Source organism: Stomoxys calcitrans, chromosome 4 (assembly GCF_963082655.1).
Source record: "Stomoxys calcitrans chromosome 4, idStoCalc2.1, whole genome shotgun sequence".
Lineage (NCBI taxonomy): Eukaryota > Metazoa > Arthropoda > Insecta > Diptera > Muscidae > Stomoxys > Stomoxys calcitrans.
In genome coordinates, this window is record NC_081555.1 from 84,981,072 (window position 1) to 84,998,992 (window position 17,921).

The 17,921-nt window shown below is 40.8% G+C and overlaps 1 protein-coding gene across 5 annotated transcripts in view; it reads left to right on the forward strand.

Annotated features, from left to right (window-relative positions):
• LOC106090166 (tyrosine-protein phosphatase non-receptor type 9) overlaps nucleotides 1-17,921 on the forward strand; it is a 365,847-nt gene that overhangs the window by 212,112 nt on the left and 135,814 nt on the right. The gene's annotated exons all lie outside the window — the stretch shown is intronic.

The window sequence follows — 17,921 nt, forward strand, 5'->3', positions numbered from 1 at the left end:
TGTGGAAGTGATTTAAATTTCAAAATTCATTTACTCTTGCTCGATATAACCAACTTTTGCCTCAACTATTGCGAGTTACAAGCTGCTGGTTTTTTGGCCCATTCCATTTCTTCAGCCCATCCGTACTGTCTTATTTGTTAGTCCTTACCTTGGTTTCTAAAATGATCCAAATAGAAAATTCTATCGAACTGGTATCTGACGAATTGGACAGCCACTGTGTGGACGAAATGAAGTTCGGAACATTATTTTTTAGTCATTCTTAGTTTACACATTTGATCGGAGGGAGTGGCCATCGGTGCTTATAAATTTAAAGGGTGATTTTTTTGAGGTTAGGATTTTCATGCATTAGTATTTGACAGATCACGTGGGATTTCAGACATGGTGTCAAAGAGAAAGATGCTCAGTATGCTTTGACATTTCATCATGAATAGACTTACTAACGAACAACGCTTGCAAATCATTGAATTTTATTACCAAAATCAGTGTTCGGTTCGAAATGTGTTCAAATTTTGACAAATTTTGTTCAGCGATGAGGCTCATTTCTGGTTGAATGGCTACGTAAATAAGCAAAATTGCCGCATTTGGAGTGAAGAGCAACCAGAAGCCGTTCAAGAACTGCCCATGCATCCCGAAAAATGCACTGTTTGGTGTGGTTTGTACGCTGGTGGAATCATTGGACCGTATTTTTTCAAAGATGCTGTTGGACGCAACGTTACGGTGAATGAACACATTTCGAACCGAACACTGATTTTGGTAATAAAATTCAATGATTTGCAAGCGTTGCTCGTTAGTAAGTCTATTCATGATGAAATGTCAAAGCATACTGAGCATCTTTCTCTTTGACACCATGTCTGAAATCCCACGTGATCTGTCAAATACTAATGCATGAAAATCCTAACCTCAAAAAAATCACCCTTTACTTGACACAGAGATTTACTTTGGTTGACCGTTCATAGACTCAAATTCCCCTTCGCGCCCTCGGTTAAGTAATCGCGATCGTTTTTAAAGTTTACAAATTTCTCAATTGGGAAATTTTCGCGTTAGAGAACCCGATCTTTCGATATAATGCTATCCAGAAATCGCACTTTCAAGAATTTTGAGAAAATTTTTATTCGAATTATTGAGCTATGAAAAATTTCTGATTTTCGACAAGCCAATTTTCCTCCAAAATATGATATCATGTGAAGGGAAAAATAGTTTTTACCTAAATTTCATTCGTCCAATTTACGGCAATCCAAAGTGCATTGGGATGTCCCTACTAGGATTACGGGATTACGAGAGATGCATCAGCACGCCCGACATTTCCATTGTACCCCTGATCACCTGAGTGAGGAATCCTGTCAAGCCGTCCCCATAATATTGACAATGGACCGACCACTCGATTTCATAACATCTGAGCGACGGATGTTTATCGAGGAAGAATTCCGGCTTTAAAGAGTTCAACAATCACCGCTGAAATGAACTGAGACCTCCTTCAAATGTCCTACTTGCTGAGAAGAAATTGTGAGTCAACATTAACGCAGCAGCAGCTCACTTTATACCAGCTGTTCGAATACCTTAAGTGCGTCCTAATTTCCCGTAGCAGGCAGCAGTACTCGCAGACAAGCGTGATGGGATTCGTTGCACGGACCCCACTAACCCCAGAATATAAGCGGAATATGTAGCTGGAACATATGAAGCTATTAACTTTGGTACCGGTTTAGGCAAGCTGTGGTCTAAGTCACTCTCGAACCCCGGAAGAAGCGACCACGGTCACTTTTAGCGGCGTAAAAAATGTTCAACCGTAAGTTTATTGAGCATCCCAAGAGTGACGGGGCTAAGGGGAAAGCCATTTATTGTATTCGTGGGCTCCAACCGATGGACAACCATCACAATTTACCGTGGACGAAGATACGAAAGTCATCCGTGTCGCCATGTCATGAAAGGCGCCAACGGAATTTCTACATTGATACTGAATCTACCTGGAGTCGAGTACCTCTTATAGTAGAGCACGTTCAGACCGCTCTCCTTTCTCTCACCAGTAGGCAATGTGAAGACAAAACTCCTCCCGACTCTAGTTAAAAAATTTCCATTCGCAGAGCATCAGCATGGATTTCGAGTCGTACCTGGCGTCTAGTACCTCTTATAGTAGAGCACGTTCAGACCCCTCTGCTTTCTCTCACCAGTAAGCAATGTAAAGACAATACGACTCCCGACTCTCGTTAAGAAAATTCCATCTGAGAAAAATTAATCTTCTACCTCATGTATTATTCTGCTTATTTCGCTGCACCGTATGGGGTGAGTAATGAGCTGAATGTGATAGTCGATGGAGTAAAGATTCCGACCATCAAGTATGCCAAATACTTGATGTCACATTTGACTCCGCAGAAAGCAGAATCAAAATCCTCAAGTCTACCTCAAATACGAATAGAGTGCGCTCTTATCGGCATATATTATCATATGTTTTATACATTCTTTATAGACATGTCTCTACTTTTATGTTCGATGAAACAAGAGATCGCTTTAATCGAAAAAAAATTCATATTTATTCCAAAATTCATTTTTCATATTAAATTTTTCGTACGTATCACAACTTTTAGAGTTACCACATAAAAAAATGAGAATACATATCGAGTAATACCACCTTAAGCAATACCTTCTTGTGGATAGGCATCCACAAGATCAAGAGCAAGGGATTCAGCCCTACTAGATAGAACCTCTAGATCAACCGGCATATCAACGAGGCTTAGGACAACATTCATGACGACAGGGTATCAAATGCAGTGAAAAGCTACCGGGTTTGGTTGGATAGGAAATTCAAATTAAACATTTTGAAAGCGGTAGCTAGAAAGACTACACTCCTGCAAGAAAGCCATTGACAAAAGTTGGGGGTTAAACCACGCATCATGCACTGGATATATACTGCAGTTGTCAGACCTTTAATGCCATATGGTGTTGTAGTCTGGTGGACGGCGCTTCAAAAGTGCACCTTCTGTTCAATACTCAGCCGGATCCAAAGGAAGGCTTGTTTGTGCATCACAACCTCACTGAGGGCGACACCTTCTAATGCACCGAATTTAATGCTACACTTGCGACCACGGCTGTGGGGCTTTCTCTTTAATCATGCGGCGTCTACGGACACTGTGTTATCCTTGATGCAATGGCCAATGTTCCAGGCAGTGTGGATTACACATTGCCTAAGCCGCTTTTTGAAGGGCAGATTAGAACTACAATATCCCTTGTAATAAAAGTTACATTGACAACTATACGGATGGATCCAAACTAGACGAAAACGTGGGCTTTGTTGTGTACTCTGGAAAACTAGAACTGGTCATATCGAGAAGGTTACCCGACCACTTGTAGAGTGTATCAAGTGGAGATCCTTGCAAACGCTTTAACGATGATTGGCATAAATATCTTCTCAGACAGCCAGGCATCTTTGGGGAATATATTTATGAATTCATAAACCTCCCTCGACTGCCTCAACAAGATGGGTGAACAGTTCAAAATTTCGCTGTTCAGGGTGCCGGTACACAGGACATCCCAGGTTATTGTATGTCAGACGAGCTTGCGAGACTAGGAACTATCTTACACATTCAAGGGAAACTGGAATCTGTGGGTATGCCTCTAGCGACATGTAATCTAAGTCGTCAGGACTATGCCCGAAGGCCAATGAATGATAGATGTTCAGTCACAAATTGGGGGCTGTAAGCACTCCAAATTTATGTGCCCTAATCTAGGTCTACCGCTTTGCTGACTCTGGCTAGAACAGACGTCTCAGTCATGGTGTCCATCATAACTGGTCACTGTCTGAAGGTTTTAAGTAACGACTTAAGTAGAAGCTGTGAGGATATCGAGGAAGAAGCGTTTATAGTATAGAGCTGGCAAAATATCGATGGCACTATCGATATTTTATTTTTTGTCTGTATTTTGTTTACACAATTGAACAAAAATATGCTATTCGACATATGAATGTATCCCATAAGATACATTGCGCCTATAGAGGGCGCAATTTTTATCTGATTGGGATAAAATTTTGTACAATGATTGTTCTTATGACTTCCAACGCACTTATTAAATTTGGTTTTATTCGGTTTGTGCATTGACATTGCTTCTATATAAATCGATCTCCTGATTTTTACTTCTAATTTTCGCTTTTGAGATATAGGTGGTGGGAAATGAATAATAGTATCCATACTATCGATATTTATTATAAGAAATATCGAATGTTACAATTATCGATCATTTTCCAGCCATACTAATCAATATCTAATGTGTATGCGTTCCGCACTGGCAGTCAGAACGAGTTCCACTTAGGTTCACTTCATTGAGAACTTGTCTGGTTTAGCGGATGTGAACATTTTCAAGTCGTTGGTCGTTTTAAACCCCGACGCTAGTTCAACGATAAGAACTAAAGGGTGATTTTTTAAGAGCTATAGGAAAATTAAAAAAAAATCAGGGGCGGACTCTTCCCCTTACCCTAATCTTCAGAAACTCGGTGATGGCGAGTTTCTGCGAAATTTTGTGCGCTCTCTTGTAGTACCCTAAAAATCAAAAATTTGGTATCCAAATTTCGGATGGGGTACCTAGGGGGCCGCCCTGCCCTAAAACCTACCAAATATATATTTAGACCAATCACGACAATATGGGACTCAAATGCAAGGTATTTAGGATAAGAAAACGTATCTGATATTCAATTGTGTTTGAGAGACACCCCAACCCCCAAAAAACCCCTAAGAAAGGTATTTGCGAGTAAACCGACCCTTTCCCAAAAACGCCCCCAAAAAAGGACAAATTTACGACTATAGCAATTTGGTCTCAATTGTAAGGTCTTTGGGAGTAAAGCAGGAATCTGATATCAATATTCGGGAAAAAGTGTCTTTGTGGTGTGGTGGCCCCATAGACACCCCCAAACCGGTCATGTGTGCGACTATGGAATTATGGGGCTCAAATGAAAGGTATTTGGGAGTAGACCACGAATCTGATATCAAAATTCGGGACAAACTGCATAACTGTTGGGGGACCACCCCACTCCCCCAAACACCCCTAAATCGAATAATATTTACCGACCACGTCAATGTGGAGCTCAAATCAAGGTATTTGAGATTAGAAAACGAATCTGATATCCAAATGTGGGACCATGTATTTGGGGCACTGCCCCTTTCCCAAAACACCCACCAAAGAGTAAAAATTTTGGGGCCAAGTGTTTGAGGATGCTGATATTTTTTTCAGGGCCAAGTATCGCCAAGTATGTAGGGGACCACCTCACCCCCGAAAACACCCCCAAATCGGACATCATGACACTATCGGGCTTACATGCGTTGACCCAAACGTTAGTGACCCTAAACCCTCCGGGCGAATTCATAGTCCAATAAAGATCATATAGGACAAAACACTCCTAAATCGAGCATATTTACCGACCACGTCAATGTGGGGCTCAAATCAAGGTATTTGAGATTAGAAAACGAATCTGATATCCAAATGTGGGACCATGTATTTGGGGCACCGCCTCTTTACCAAAACACCCACCAAAGAGTAAAAATTTTGGGGCCAAGTGTTTGAGGATGCTGATATTTTTTTCAGGGCCAAGTGTCTAGGGGACCACTTCACCCCCGAAAACACCCCCAAATCGGACATCATGACAATATCGGGCTTACATGCGTTGACCCAAACGTTAGTGACCCTAAACCCTCCGAGCGAATTCATAGTCCAATAAAGATCATATAGGATTCAGATAAAGGCATTTATATTCATATACTGTTGGTCAAGCGATATACGTAAACTATTTTCGCTCTTTAACTGTCGAAAATACATATTCAAAGGATATTTCTGTTCCATATAATGTAAAAGAAGGCGCAGCGGAGCGGGCCCGGTTCAGCTAGTTGATAATAAAATTCAACAATGTGCAAACGTTGTTCGTTTGTAAGACGATTCATGGTTCAATTGTAGATCAAACCGAAGATGTTTGGCAGTGAAACAAAACACAAAACGTGCGTGAGCTGTTTAAACCAGTGTTGCCAAAAAGATAATAGTTTAAAATTCACCCTTTTGAAGGCCTCTTCCTTTCCTTTTCCTATTGTATCACAATGGACTAAAACGTCTAAGTGAGTCTGGTGGCAGACTGCCACTGAAACCTAACCTAAACATGTATAAGGTATAACTTCTATGGAATCTTTAGCCATTACAACATGATGAATACTTTTGAGGAGTGATGTGATGACTTATTCTCTCTATATCTCTCTGCTCGATAGTTTCCTAACGTTTCCTTAAATTCCAATTCAATTCATTTTCTAATGTTTGGCAAAGTTAAGGGAACTTCCTTCCATTATCTCTCGCCAAGTACTTTAATGTAATAATATGTTGTCTCCTTTTTACAACTGGCCATCAAATGCACACTGCAGCATTTAAGCTTATCCTACATTCCGTAGCAAAGTACAATGTAACCAACATAACTAGGCAGGTAATTTTTCCTCTATTCAAAGGTTCCACTTTGCTTAGGTAATTTTAGTAAATTTCAAGATAAAAAAAATTCATTCACAACGGAAAAAATGTATTAAATAATTAGTTTTTCTCAAGAACTACACAAAAATATGACAAATCACTTGCCAAATTAGAAATCAGGCGAGATAACAAAGTTATGACACAGAAAACTATGAATGGAAACCAGTAAAAAAATGGACGAACAACCTATTCCCAAAGTAAGAGAAATGAAATAAAATGGAAAAGTTGTTGCGAGAATAAATGAAAAATCTACTGAAAATGCAATATTCCGTCGAACGGCTACTGGGTGTAGTGATTTGTTCGGCAGACTGTTTGGCTGACAGAGCAATTAACCCGCTGTCTGTCTGTTTTTCTAATCGTCTGCTAAGTTAGTTTCTGCTTTCTTGGAGGCAGTGCCCAGCACGTGTTCTGCTGTTCGATTGGAGGCGGTTGATTGGCTGACTGGTTGGCAAGTCGGAGGTTGGTTGATATGCAACAAGTGTCGCTGGTTTGTTAAATAACACATCGACAATGTCCGTTTGTTTCTCCCCTCTATCCGTCGTCCGTCTTTGTATTTGCCTAGTATTGGTTGGGAGGCATGTCAGCATTGTCTGCTTTGGAACTTTCCATGTAAATGAGAAATTGTATAATTTAGGTTTCTAATTAGAAACCACTGAACTGTCATAATTGGCTGATTAAATTGAAAACGTAACTAATGATGAGTATTATGGTCAGCAATATTTGCATGTGCTCTACACAGATGATGATTTCTATTAAAACTAATTTCCGTAGAGTAGATCTAGCCCAATGATGATTATTGATTTCAATTTTACAGAAAATGTACACGTAAAAAGTGACAATGTTATATTTTATAACAAAAGTCAATTAGGTAAGCCAGAATACCATACAGTAAAAGGAAAAGTAACAACGGCCTTATTCACAAGACTTGATGTAAATTTGAAATAGATTTATTCGACAGATTTCCTTTATAGAACTGTCAACTAAACCTATTTTAAGGCTTCATTAAGTTTTGTGAATAAGGTCGCAAGTATTCAACAAAATCGCAATTAAAATTTACTAACACCTAACATTTAAACAATTTTATCAACAGTTTATTTCTATAGACATTTTCTTCTATAGATACATATAGAAAATGTTTTCAAAATTTTGTTATAGAAAATTTTCTTAAAAACTTCATTTCTATAGAAAACTAGCCGAACCGAGCCCGCTCCGCTGCACCTTCTTTAACTCTCTAATGTTTTTTTAGGGTGGGGACACTTCGCCCAGAATGTGGATATCGAATTCGTGCCATTGTAGCCCGACTATGACGCTGAACGTCTACGTTCGAAAAAAATTTAATGCGGTGTTTATCCTCTCTTAATGCTGGCGAAATTTTCGAGGTACCAAGCCATGCATGGTCATGTAAATTCTTCCCCATGAGGTGGAGCACTGCGGCATGCCGTGAGGACTTGGCTATAAAAAAAAGGTCCCTTATCATTGAGTTTAAACTTGAATCGGAATGCACTCTTTGATGTGTGAGAAGTATGCCCCTGCTTGGTTCATGGGCAAAATTTTAAATATTTCCCGTTTATGGAGTAATCACCCCTATCGGGAAAAATATGTGGAATTTTTATTCCCATGAGATCTGAATTCCCCTCGAAAGGGATTTTACAATCGTTAAACTCCCGCGAAATGTTTGTTCCCTTCTTTAATCAGCTGTTACAAGTTTTGTAAGGCTATCAGTGCATACTGAATGAAAGTAAAATACAAAAAAAAATTGACATTGAAATTGACAAAAGAGAAAATGTTGAGAATCGGAGCAATATTGTTGCTTCAGGGGGAAGAAACGGTGCAGCATCGTATCATCCGCAGACGTGTGCGAGATGCATTTAACCCCTTGGAGTTACCCCATACATTGTAAGTTACCTAAATGCATTAAAAAGTGTTTGCTTCCAAATAAACTTTTCTTGTAGATTCACCCAGCACTATAGATTAAGTAAAGATGTATAGATGTAGTATATTCTGGAGAAGCTCGAGGAAAATCTGCCGCCATCAAAAACATCGTCCGGAATTTCGACAATTTTAAAATTATGTGCCTGTCTGCGATTCTTTGCAGAGGGTGGGTACCAGAAAGGAGTAGGCAGAGATAAGGAAGTTGGAATGGCACATTAATTTCATGTGTTTTTGAATTTTACTTTGGACTTCTTTAGCACGTAGTTCCTCCATTACGGAATGATGCCTTTCCAGGATTTCTAACTCTTTAGCTTTAAGATCGTTGGCTTTTCCAGCGCCCGGTAATCCCTTTTAATAGCTGATTCTGTTACCTTGTTATTCTCTGTTACAGAATCAGCTATTTCTGCCAACTTGGAGTAGATATTTGCCTGCATTGTCACCTCTTTTTCGATGAGATCACCTGTAGAAATTTTTTTCGGTATTTCTGGTCTTTTGCGCTTTAGAGAATCTTTAGCAGTTTCTTAAGGTGGCGGCGTTTCTTTAGGTGGTGGTGGTGTTGCCTGTTTGGAGCATCTAGGACTCTCATCCAAATAATCAATGATTTCCTCAAGCTGTATGGGAGACGTTGGCGGATTATTGGGTTTAGTTTGCGCAGGTAATCCAAACGTAGATGCATTTTCTGTGCCCTCTATTGATTCCTTCATTCCAACAAGCTCGTATATGCATTGCTCGTTAGGCGTAAGCGTCTTTGTTTGGTTTGGACCACCACCCGTATCCCGGCTGTTTTTAAAATTTGTGGCTGCTTTTGAACGAACAAATTTGTTAACGGTTGCAAATTTGCGGAATGGAAAAATATTTCGAGGGAAAAAACTTTCACGATAGGGGTGAATTTATATGAGCCCCATATTGGCATAATCAGTAAATAAGTTCTGTTTGAGGGTGCAGTGGACTCCAGGGTCTTTGACCCAAAAATGAGTATCAATTTCGTACTCTACTTCCAAATAGCATAAGTCACATATTGCAATGGTCGATAAATACATCCGATTAGGAATGTATTTTAGTGTGGGGCGACCCCCAAGCACATGGCTCTGCAATTCGATATCAAATTCGGTTTTTCTCTCAAGCACCTTTCATTTGAACTAAATATTTGCCGGGTTTTGGATGGCCCCCGAGGCACCCGACCCCAACAATAGAAACCTTCTTTTGTTTAAGGTGACTGTAAGAGTGCAAAACAAGTTTGGCCGGGCCGAATCTTATATACCCTCCACCATGGATCGCATTTGTCGAGTTCTTTTCCCGGCATCTCTTCTTAGGCAAAAAAGGGTATAAGAAAAGGTTTGCTCTGCTATTAGAGGGATATTAAGATATGGTCAGGTTTGGACCACAATTAAATTGTATGTTGGAGACCTGTGTAAAATGTCAGCCAATTCGAATAAGAATTGCGTCCCTTGGGGGCCTAAGAAGTAAAATAAAGAGATCGATTTATATGGGAGCTGTATCGGGCTACAGACCGATTCAGACCATAATAAACACGTATGTTGATGGTCATGAGAGTATCCGAGAGTATCGGATAATAATTGTGACCTCTAGAGGCTCAAAAAGTCAAAATCCGAGATCAGTTTATATGACAGCTATATCAGGTTATTAACCGATTTGAACCATACTTGGCAAAGTTGTTGGATATTATAACAAAACACGTCGTGCAAAATTTCATTCCAATCGGATAAGAATTGCGCACTCTAGAGGCTCAAGAAGTCAAGACCCAAGATCGGTTTATATGGCAGCTATATCAAAACATGGACCGATATGGCCGATTTACAATACCAACCGACCTACACTAATAAGAAGTATTTGTGCAAAATTTCAAGCGGCTAGTTTTACTCCTTCGGAAGTTAGCGTGCTTTCAACAGACGGACGAACGGACGGTCGGACAGACGGACGGACATGGCTAGATCGACATAAAATGTTGCGACGATCAAGAATATATATACTTTAAGGGGTCTCAGACGAATATTTCGAGTAGTTACAAACAGAATGACGAAATTAGTAAACCCCCTATCCTATGGTGGAGGCTATAAAAATTTCGAACGAATCGCATTACCAATTTCCGAGGTCTGTTATTTTTTTTTTTTTGAATTAGGGTAATAAGAAGTGCTTTTAAGTGGAGGGATGGCATCTCAGATATTTCGACTCAAATATCAATATTAAATTTGTGTTTCACTCCCAAATTCCTTTAATTTGAGCCCCATATTGCAATGGTCAGTTAACGTGAACCGTTTGGAGGGTGTTTTGGAGATGGGGCGCCCACTGGCACTTTGCCCTAGAAATAGATATTAAATTCGTTCCTTACTCCTAAATACCTTTGATTTGAGCTCCATATTGCCATAGTCGGAAATTAAATTTTGTTTAGGGGGTACTTTAGGGCGTATCCCCAAACACTTGGCTTCAAAATTGGATATCAGATTCGTTTTCTACTCTCAAATATCTTTCATTTGAGCCCCATATTTTCAATGAACCATTTGACGTATCTTTAAAAGAAAAAGCGCCACCTATACTTGGACGCATATTTTATTGTCATATTCGTAATCTACTCCCAAAAACCTTTCATTTGAGTCCCATATAGCCATGGTAGGCTAATTTGCCCATTTGGGGTTATTTATAGGTGAGGCGACCTTCCATTACTTGGACCTAATTTCATATGCCATAATTGTAATCAACTGCCATATACTTTTGATTTGAGTCCCATATTGACATGAAAGTCGAAAATATCTGTTTAGATGAGATTTTGGGTTGGAAGCCCCGCTGGGTACTTGAATCCAAAATTTTGATACGATACTTGTTTTCTAGTCTCTAATACCTTTCATTTGATATCCATTTTGTGCCTTTAGGCTAACTTTTGATCTTGGGTGGTTTTGTAGGGGTATGGGGAAGGGTGCGCCCCCATTCGATATGAAAAAATTATATAGCCTATGCTTGCTTCCCGACCAATCGACACAATCTGTGAAAATTTGAAGAAAGTCGGATCAATCGTTTTTGAGTCCGAGATATAGTCATAATTGGTGAATATGCCCATTTTGGGTCGTTTTCGGGGTGTTAGAGTAACCCCCTATACCTCAATCTGATTTTGTATGCCAGATGCGTAGACTACTACTGAATACCTTTCATTAGAACCCCATATTGATATGAACGTTCAATTTGTCTGCTTGCAGGAGTTTTGGGTTTAAGCCGACTTCCTGGGTAACTGAACCCAATTTTTAATACCATATATTCGCATTATACCCTTCAATACCTTTCATCTGATACCCATATTGTCATTATCGGTCCACTTTTGGTTTTGGGTGGTGTTTTTGCGGTAACGGGGGAGGGTACGCCCCCTTCCAATATCAGCAAACTATAAAGCCCGTTCCTCCTCCCCCTCCAGCCCATATCCGCAATCTACTCTCGAATAGCTTTCAGTGGAGTCCCATATTGTCAATAAACCTATTTTAGGGGGTTTTTGGGTTGGCGCGGTCCCCCAGTTACTTGGATCCAATTTTAAATATGAAATTCGTAGTCTACTCCTGAATACCTTTCATTCGAGTCCCATATTGTGCCGATCGGTGCACTTTTATTTTTGGGGAGTACTTTTGGAGTAAGGAGGGTCGAAGGGCGTAATAAAGATTACTGTCCCAAATTTCGGCGAAATCGGACTATAAATGCACCTTTTATGGGCCTAAGACCTTAAATCGAGAGATCGATCTATATGGCAGCTATATCCAAATCTGGACCGATCTGAGCCAAATGGAAGAAGAATGTTGAAGGGCCTAACACACCTCACTATCCTAAATTTCGGCGAATTCGGACAATAAATTCGCCTTCTATGGTCCCCAGACCCTAAATCGATGGGTTGATCTATTATGGCAGCTATATTCAAATCTGAACCGATGGGGGCCAAATTGAAGAAGGACGTCGAAGGGCCTTACACAACTCACTGTACCAAATTTCAACAAAATCGGGTAATAAATGTGGCTTTTATATGCCTAAGACCTGTATTTTTGAAGACCATAGTATGATTTCAACAGACAGACGGACGGACATGGCTAGATCGTCTTAGATTTTTACGACGGTCAAGAATATATATACTTTATAGGGTCGGAAATGCATATTTCGATTTGTTGCAAACGGAATGACAAAATGAATATACTCCCATCCTTCGGTGGTGACAAAGAAGTCACAGTTTGGTGCGGTTTATGGGCTGGTCACATCATTGGATCGTACTTCTTCAAAGATGATGCGAATCGTAACGCATCAAGCTCTTGCATTTTTGCCCAAAATGCAAGAGACCATTTTGGTCAATGCCTTTTTTCGTTTGGTTTTCCTTGGTCATAAATTCACATTGAGATTCCATTGCAGGATATTGACGAATCCCGCTGATGAAGTTTCATGGCGAATCAGAAATCGCAATACGGGTAGCCGGTCAAATGCTTTTAGCAACATCACGCAGTTTGTCTTACTTTATATTCTTGATAATTAAGTCGAACTAGCCATGGCCGTCCGTCTGTCTGTCGAAAGCACGCTAACTTTTGAAGAAGTAGAGCTAGCCGCTTGAAATTTTGCACAAATACTTCTTATTACTGTAGGTCGGTTGGGATTGTAAATGGGCCAAATCGGTACATGTTTTGATATAGTTGCTATATAAACCGACCTAGGGTCTTGACTTCTTGAGCCTCTAGAAGGCACAATTCTCGTCCGATTTTACTGAAATTTCGCACATAGTGTTTTGATATCACTTCTAATAACTGTGCTAAGTATGGTTCAAATCGGTCTATAACCTGATATAGCTGCCATATAAACCGATCTTGGTTCTTGACTTCTTGAGCCTCTAGAGTGCGCAATTCTCGTCCGATTTGACTGAAATTGCGCACATAGTGTTTTGATACCACTTCTAATAACTGTGCTCAGTATGGTTCAAACCGGTCTATAACCTGATATGGCTGCCATATAAACCGATCTTGGGTTTTGACTTCTTGAGCCTCTAGAGGGCGCAATTCTCATCCGATTTGACTGAAATTTTGCACATAGTGTTTAATATTACTTCCAACAACTGTGCTAAGTATGGTTCAAATCGGTCTATAACCTGATATAGCTGCCATATAAACCGATCTTGGGTATTGACTTCTCGAACCTCTAGAGAGCGCAATTCTCATCCGATTTGGCACAAATTTTGTACAACGGCTCCTCCCATGGCCTTCAACATACGTGTGCAATATGGTCAGAATCGATCTATAGCTTGATACAGCTCCCATATAAACCGATCTCCCGATTTCGCTTCTTGAGCCCCGAATCGGACTATAACTTGATATAGCTGCTCCTCCGTCCTTATTCATTATACTTTGTTTGCCTTAAAACAAATACTGCGCAAAGAACTCGACAGATGCGACCATGGTGGAGGGTATATAAGATTTGGCTTACTTGTTTTTTTAAATTTAGTTATCTGACCATTTGCTTAATAGTTTTTTTACCTTATTACCAATCGCCAATATGCGATCCTATTTCAATTTGTTTTTTTTTCACATGGCGCTTAAATGTGAAAGTTTTTTTTTAATCAACATTTGCTGTGGTTTTATAATCCCTGCAAATTGTTTTGTTTGAATTTTTGCAGACCAGTGTCAGCGAAATTCCCTGTTCGTTGGCGTCGAAAATTATAACTCATTCACCATGATTAATTAATTCATTGTTTATGTGGCTATTCAATAAAACAAAGTCAACATGATTGCTGATTATTTAAATGGCTATTATTTTTTATTATTTCTGTGTTTTTAAAATTTTTAAATTAGTCACCCTATAATTTATGCATGTGGGAATTTTTATGAAAGTCCACAAACGTGGCTGCTATTAATTAAAAACCATAAATTACTTTTATATTAATTAATTTTTTTTCAATTTTTTTCTTTGTTATTATTTCATTTTTATGAATGTGACATTGCGTGGTTGTCAAAATGTTAGTATTGTGTGTTTTCTCTTTCAATTACAAAACAGTTTCTTCAAAAGCGCTTTGGAGCCACTGTATGCAACTGTCTGCTACTCAGCTTGCATCTATCTGTCATTAAATGCTTAAATGTCTTATTAATTAATTATCACTTTTGTTGTAATGATTCTCATAGTGTATCATAAATCAATGGAAATATTTTGCAATGTCATCTCCCTTCAATGAATAGGGGAGGTATAAATAATATCTGACATATAACTGTCATAATAAAGTTAATTGTTTTATGGGGAAGTCCCCTCAAAGCATTGCAGTTGCGAGTTTTTTTTTTGTCTTAAATTGCTTACTGCGAGTATTTAAGAAAATAAGCATGTCCCCAAAAGTTTCCCGTCCGTCTGTCCGTCCGTTCGTCCGCCCGCCTATCTGTCGAAAGCACGCTAACTTTCGAAGGAGTAAAGCTAGTCGCTTGAAATTTTGCACAAATGCTTTTTATTAGTGTAGGTCGGTTGGGATTGTAAATGGGCTAAATCTATCCATGTTTTGATATAGCTGCCATATAAACCGATCTGACTGAAATTTTGCACCTAGTGTTTTGGTATCACTTTCAACAACTGTGCCAAGTATGACTCAAATCGGTTCATAATCTGGTATAGCTGTCATATAAACCGATCTTAAATCTTGATTTCTTAAGCCCCTAGAAAGCGCAATTCTCAGCCGATTTGGCTCAAAATTTTGCAAGAGGTATTTTGTTATGACTTCCAATAAATGTGCTAAGTATGGCGTAAATCGGTACATAAACTGATATAGCTGCCATATAAATTGATCTGGGATCTTGACTTCTTGGGCCTCTAGAGGGCGCAATTCTCTTCCGATTTGGCAGAAATTTTGTACAATGGCTTCTCTCATGACCTTCAACATACGTGTCTAATATGGTCTGAATCGATCAATAGCTTGTTTTATGAAAATATTTTGTTGTACATCCCACTGATGCACAAGTGTAGTAGGAGGCATGTTCATCTTTTTGACCAATTGACTGATGCTGTGATTTGTACCCTAGAAAGAGAAAGGGAAGAGAAAGAAAATGTGAGACCTCGTACGAGAGGTTATACACGAATAAAAGAAAAAGACAGCAGGAGTGGAGAACCCGAGCGGGGGCTGAAGAACCGCCCGTCCCTACGAAAGCATGCATCTACCTACGGCGGCTACCGTAGCGCAGAGGTTAGCATATCCGCCTATGACGCTGAACATCTGGGTTCGAATCCTGGCGAGACCATCATGAAAAAAATTCCAGCGATGGTTTTCTCCTCCTAATGCTGGCAACATTTGTGAGGTACTATGCCATGTAAAACTTCTTTCCAAAGAGGCACGCCGTTCGGACTCGACTATAAAAAGGAGGCCCCTTATTATTGACCTTAAACTTAAATCGGACTGCACTCATTGATATGTGAGAAGTTTGCCCCTGTTCCTTAGTGGAATGTTTATGGGCAAAATTTGCAATTTGTATGACCTACGGTGGAGCTTGTGGCACCCTCCGTCGAAACCATCCTGTTCTCTCAACAAACCTCTTGAGACATACCAGAGGTACGTTTGCAAGTTCACCCAGAACACAGAAGTAACGGCTCCCCAGAAAGGATAGACTAAGTCTCGGCAGACCCGGACAGGAACGTAGCAAGTGCTCAATAGTCTCCTCTTCATCCCCATCGAGGCAACTCCTACAGAAGTCATTGTGCGGTATCCCCATGCTCGCCGACATACGGCAAATGGAACAGTGTCCGGTTATGTACTCATCGACCTCTTATCAAACGTCAGCAATTCCCTCGTCCTCCTCCGGTCGATGACCGGCCATAGCGCCTTCGCTGTCCGGCAATCATCCACCGAGTCCCACCTCACCACCTACGCCGCCCTGGCCATCCCATCTATTGTGTTCAGTAGCTCGACAAATGGCACGTAGGCAAGATCGATGACTGGTCAGCCCCGCGCAGACGAACCCCTCCTGGCGCACTCGTTCTCCCTCTCATTTCCTGGAATCCCCTCATGCCCAGAAAACCATGTCAGCGTCACATCGTGGGCCTGGAGCCTATCCAGGGATTCCAAGCAATCCGCCATTCATCTCGAACCCAAGGCCTTGAACGGCTCCATGGTTAGGTTAGGTATGAGTGGCAGTCCTTTAAAGACTCACTTAGACTATTTTAAGTTTATTGTAATTCCACAGTAGCGACAGACCAAGGCTTCTGGCGGAACTCGAACCCACGACCGCTGCACTGGTAATCCAAGCACGCTACCAACTCGGCCAACGGGGCGCCTTGAACGCCGCCATACTGTCCACATAAATTTTGAGTTTCGAGGGCGGTTAACTCCTTACCAGAATTTCTCTTGCGGCCACTGCAATGGCACAGACCTCTGACTGAAAGACCGTACACCCGTCTGACAGTCTCAAATTTGTCGCATTTACCCATTTTTTATCGCATCTGCTACCATGTCTGCAGGTCTAAACAACGACCTGCTTGATATGCCGCTTGATCTAGAGGGTCTCTCTTGTAGCGCTGAACCTCACGCTCTAGATCATGTAGATCTACCATAAGGCTTTTGGACGGTGGATATCTATCCACAAAATGATGATTTAGATGGTCTCTGCGATAACAGCCCAAAAGGTATTGCTTAGACAGCATGTAGTTATGTCTTCGCACTGGTAGGATCTTTGTCTCCTGATGGAGGTGGTCCACATGAGAGCTGAGGAGACAGCCCGTCGCAGTTCGGAGGGCGGCATTCTGACAGATCTGAATATTATTCACAAAGTTGACGAGACCACACTGACGCTGCATAACTTACCACAGACCGGCCAATTGCTTTGTACATGGTCATCAAGGTTACTTTGTCTGCACCCCAAGTGCTGCCAGCGAATGACTTGAGGACCTTGTTTGCAACGCAAATTTTGCCCATGAACATTCCACTAAGGAACAGGGGCAAACTTCTCACATATCAATGAGTGTAGTCCGTTTCAAGTTTAAGCTCAATGATAAGGGGCCTCCTTTTTATAGCCGAGTCCGAACGGCGTGCCGCAGTGCGACACCTCTTTGGAGAGAAGTTTTACATGGCATAGTACCTCACAAATGTAGCCAGTATTGGGAGGGGTAAACCACCGCTAAAATTTTGTTTCTGATGGTCTCGCCAGGATACGAACCCAGGCGTTCAGCGTCATAGGCGGACATGCTAACCTCTGCGCTACGGTGGCCCCCGACCTTGTTTCTACTTTTGACTTTATCGCAGATTGCTGTGGCATGTTGACGCCAAGTATTTTGGGACACTTGATGGTCGGAATCATTTCTCCATCGACCATCACAGTCCGTATTCAGTATTCACCTCACGCGTATTTGTAGTGAACAATGTGGCTGAAGATTTGGTGGCGGATATCTTCAGATTTCTTGCAGCGAAATATGAGGCAAGCTCGTTGAGGTAGACGTTCAACCTATCGCAGATGTCATCAATGGGTGGGAGGCCTGACCCATGGGATCGTACAATCGTCCGCATATGAGACGATCTCTAA